Raw genomic sequence first — 5,315 nt, forward strand, 5'->3', positions numbered from 1 at the left:
GCCAATATCGAGCATCCCTAGTAATAAGATGTTGGCTTCAGGTAGGATGGAATGGCCTGTGTATATTTAGCAGAAATTTCACTAACACACATATTTTCTTGCACTATTATGTATCAGCCATTCAGCTTGCACAACTGTGGACTGCCGGGCTCCCTTGTTGCAGCCTTTAACACGATTCCTCCTGCAGAGCCATATGAGAAGAGAAGGAATGACTGCATGGACAGGGAGGAAAAAGATAGATGTTGGAAGAAGTAAAAATCAATGGAGTGAAGAGAATAGCAGAGAGAAGGAGAGGAGACAGATGCACAGCAGCAGATGAGGATGGAGAAAGATGGGAAAAACCGAGGACCTCTGCATTTCTGTACCACTCTGAAAGGCTCTTAACATAACATTTTTCAGCTCTTCATTCTTCCTTATACATTTTACTTCCATCGTTCTTTCACCACTGACTTATGACTCATCAAGCAATAAACACTTAACTCCAAGGACATTTAAACTTTTAAAGCATGACCCCAACAACAATTTCAAGTGGGACAGTGAAAACAGGGCCTAAGCTAAACAAGAAAATTGATTTCAGTTCCTCCCCCTTCTTTTTCAGAGCCCTTCAAATCTCAGCACCTTGCAGACTGCATATCAAGCCGTCTCCCCTGGGTGGCCTTAAAACCACTGACATGAGAAATCACCAATAACCCTCCCTGACTCAAGCTGATTCAGTAGCATAGGAGCACAGCTCACAGTGTCTCTCTATCTTTTAAAAGAAACAAAGCAGACACCGTGAAACTACAGCATTAAACTGGACGGACCAAGATAGCTGACAGTGACAATTTCATTAGGTGAGGTTGTTCCTGAAAGACTGCCCTCATTTCCTTTTGTGCCCTGCACGATTTACTGATGACTGGGCTTTACTGGTTATGACAAATCAAAAAGTGTTTTTTTTACCTTTGAGACAGGGCTTAAACTCCTTCGAGTGACCTCTCTTGAGCTTAGGTCATTGTATACATAATGCAGACAACGTTAGACACTAAAAAAACATGTAACTCACATGTTTTTGTATGTTCTTCTTCCAAAGTTTAAAAGTACAATTTCAAAGTGAGGAAGTGTTGAGCATGAAATGAGTAAGCATGACTATCCACAATGGGAGCTTATCAATAAGTTTATCCAGTAAGCGAGCATTCAGCCTCCAGGTTTTCCAACTGAATTCCAGTTTTAACACCTATTACTCAATAACTCAAGCAACTTTAAACACGGTGTGTCCAACCAGCATTTGATTTTTGTTCATCATCCCAGTATCCTGGCTTAGCTGGCTCTTTGTCTATACAGACAGATTTTCAGAAGCCCCAAAAGCTGAAAAAATCAAATAGTGATTAGTATTCCTCTGTCGATCGACTAATCAATGTCAGTCGACTAATTTATTAATTTACTTATGGTTGCAGCTCTACTAACATCATGTAATGGAGATTTTGCAGGTGAAATGTGTTGCTATGACCTTAATCAGTTGAGTCTGACAAAACATCATGCTGACGTGCGGCATTGTCCTCCTATTGAATTTATCAAATTGATCAGATTAGGGTATATTGAGTTAGCTCTGCCATCCACAGGTTGATTGTGCTGTGACACTATCCTGACTTGACGTGAATTCAGTTGCGTTGAAAAACAAACGCTGCACAACCACACATAATCTTTGGAACCAGCTGAGGACACGCTGAAGACAGGACTATATAAAGACAGAAACAGAGCTCAAAGGCTCAAACTCATTTGCACTAACACAAGTCTCCTCCCTTCTGCTGCACCAGAAACCATGCCTCGACACTGAGCTGTGTTCAAAGCAAACATGATTTGAGCAGCAGCTAAGTGCTTGGGAAAGGCGCTCAGCTGAAGAAAGTAGTTATATGCATGCAGCAGCTTTGTAACAAAATTCATTATCTGGAAAAGAAATAAATAACCGCTCGCAGCCAACCATGCAGATATAACGCTGATAAAAGGCAATGGGCACCGTGCTTGTGTGCAACTAAGTGTGTGTGTGTGTGAGCCTGTATGTTAATATACGTTTATGTATCGTACGTGTGCACATGCACATAATGTCCTCCAATATTCACCTTGGCTGCTATTTATCAGATGCTTTATGTGGTTGTTATCACACAGCCTGGCCGTGTGAGGGATAAAAAGAGGGAGAGAGTTCATAGGCGAGCTAACAGAGCAAGTATGAGGTTCTGCTTCATCACACCAACAATAGGTCTAATTTATCTCCACTTTATCAGATAGTTGATAACCGGGGGGCAGACGAATGGAAATAACCAGAGAAACAGGATGTGTGTGTGTGTGTGTGGTGTGTGTGGAGTTGGGGGGTTGGGTGATGAGGGGAGGCAAGGACAACCTTCAACACCTTTTGATGACAATCCAGGCCAGTGGCCCCAGGACTCAAGGTGCAAATATGACGTCGCCTTTACACTATATATAACCATTAGCTTTAGCTTAGCTTTATTTGCTTCAATCTGAAGCCATTTGTTCAGTGGACCTTTCACTTCTGATCTCATTAACATTGATTCAGCAAGACAGACATGGGTAAGAGAGGCAGTTTAATACTTTAAAATATACAAATTCTACTACTTTCTAAAACAATCAGTGGAATTAAACAAATAAATCAGAAGTGAAATTAATATTTTCACAAGTGAATGATGTTCTCTGTCACTGAGAGCAGCTTTAGGCTGAGCAGCCGTTCAGCTCCATATGACTGCTGTTTCAGTGTTGAATATGTCAACAACAGGAAACAAAGCACACATTCATTAAGTTTCTCAGTATACACACTGATTCAAGATAAACAGGCCATACGACCACATGCACTTTGCTCTGGAGTCAGGTAAAACTGATGCAAGAAAGAAAAACAACGTCCATTTCCCTCACGACACCGCAAATGATCACAAAGAAGAAAATACAAGTTAATCAATACCTTATTACCAGCAGAAAATGATTTTCTACGACTCCTGCCTCTCTGTTCATCAGCATTTGACAAATAAAACACAGGAAGTCACACAAATCACGCAGTTCCCTTCTTACTCACAGAAATAAACTATATGTCATCATAACAAATATGCTGTGGGATTGTTCATCTGTCGAGACAGCAGTATCAGAACAACAAAACAATCAACTACATATACAGAGACCAAAACAGAATCAATGCCCTCAATTATTAAGAGCATCATACCAATAGAGATGAGTACATGATCTATATCCTGGATATGTGTCAAATTCAAATGTTGAATGAATCAGCAGTCTCACTTTATTGCGTAGGACAGAGCTCAACAGTGCTGCTTATGCTGAAGTTAATGTGACTGTGTTTAACGGAGCATGGCGTTATAATTAACACCAAGCTTTAACACACCATCACCAGGCCCATTAAGCTTTAGCTATGTCACTCTGGGGAAACAGTGCCGACTATGATGGGAGCCACTTAGGGGCCGAATTGCTAGCTTCATGGTAAAGCCGTTTGTTCTGCAGACAGGCTGCCACACACACACCCACACACACCCACACACACACACACACACATAGACATTCACAAAAACATACACACACGCAGTCAGAGCAGCACATTTACAAGCACAAACTCTTTCTGTCTCGTCGTCTCTCTTCATCTGCCATTCTTGTTAAGGTGAAGTGTCCCATCTGGACGGAGAACAGCTTGAGCTGGTGCTTGGAGGGAAAACACACACACACACACACAAATATGTGAGGCACTCACTCTGATATATTGTTGTTCTGGTTACCGTGGCAAAATTTTTAGGTCTCACTCTTGCAAACAGTTGATCATTGATGATTCATTCGTCTGCCTGAAGAAGCAGGGCTAGATAAATCATTTTATTCGGCAAATTCTAATCTTTTCCTTTTAGCAGGTACAAGGACACATCCATAAGCAGAAAGCCATTTCAGTTTTGTTGCGACTATGAGTGGCTCACTTAGATAGTGAGATAGACTTAGATAGAACACTGATATTGTGGTTTATCTCACAGAACAAGCTCCTTTATTTGAGTAGTCAAAATCCATTTTTGTGCTTACTTTGCCAATGGGAACTTGTATGAGCTTTATGTAGTGGTACAGTATACAGCTGATGCCTGGTTTGGTCTTAAACAAATCAACCTGGGTGTCCCCAGCAACTGTGTATGTTGTGACACTGAGGTATTTTTATGCTTCAATTAGATCCAATAAGTATGTCAGTAGTAATGAATTCCAGTACCAGTTTATGAGACATGACCTTGGGGGAATTCCTTGAAATAGAAAACACTGATGTCACGGTTTCTGACATTTCATAATGTTGCAAACATTGAAACAATAAAAGAGGCTGTTTATTTAAAAGCAGAGTCACAGTCCCCTGGGTGTATGGTTGCATGTGTATGAATTCACTTTGTTGACGCAGGCATCATTCTAGAGAAAAGGCATTTGTGGAACAAAGATGATTATCCGCGTACAAACAATCCACTTGTAAAAACCAAATTGCTCCCTCCTGAATTGCAGTCTCACAGCTGCAGAGCCAAAACGGGAGCTTAATGGACACTTGATGATGTTGGGATGAAGGCGCAACAGGCAAAACAAATTACCACACCTAGTCCTCTGAACCAAAGACACAAGTGCATTCCCACTGCAGCAGTTATACTTCATTTTTCAAAGAAGCACTGTCAAGAGCACAAAAGCTCTTATTCTTGCATTCCTGGTTAGTAACGTTGGTGACACTATATTTGCACTTTTTCATGGGTCAATATCCTATTTTCTAACAAGTATTTTATATAAGTTTTCACTGATGAACTGCATTATTACTCACTATCTCAAAGGCTCATTTTCCCCACTGAGATATAATCTAATCTAATCCAGAAAAAAATGCACACACACACACACACACACAAATCTGTTCAAAGCTTGAGAAATTTTAAAACAGAACACAAAATGTGCAAATACTGACTGGATGCAAACTGAGGTGCAACCAGAGCCAGATGTTAGACATTTATCAAATAGACTTGTTCCCTGGGTGTAAAGCAGAATATACGATTACTTCCAGGAAAGGCTATGCTTCAGTGCAAGGCAGGTTATACGGGTATTAACAAGACACATTCACGCATGCATTCCCATGTGGATCCCTAACCTGAACAAACACATTGACACAGAGAACACTAACACACACTGACTTGTACTTTGAGACCTTGGTCACTACTCTAGTACCGGTAGCCTTCAGAAGTGGCAACAGACTCAATCTCAACACTGTGAGACTCTACAGTGAATCACCAGTTTTCATTGTCAGATCGACAGTGTATCTGCCCTCCCTCACC

At 40.9% G+C, this 5,315-nt stretch overlaps 1 protein-coding gene across 1 annotated transcript in view; it reads right to left on the reverse strand.

The window, feature by feature from the left end:
• The window catches only part of mid2 (midline 2), an 88,829-nt gene that overhangs the window by 67,362 nt on the left and 16,152 nt on the right, over nt 1–5,315 (reverse strand). The window lies entirely within an intron of this gene.

Source organism: Morone saxatilis, unplaced genomic scaffold (genome assembly GCF_004916995.1).
Source record: "Morone saxatilis isolate NCDOM2014 unplaced genomic scaffold, NCSU_SB_2.0 Contig22, whole genome shotgun sequence".
Classification (NCBI taxonomy): Eukaryota; Metazoa; Chordata; class Actinopteri; family Moronidae; genus Morone; species Morone saxatilis.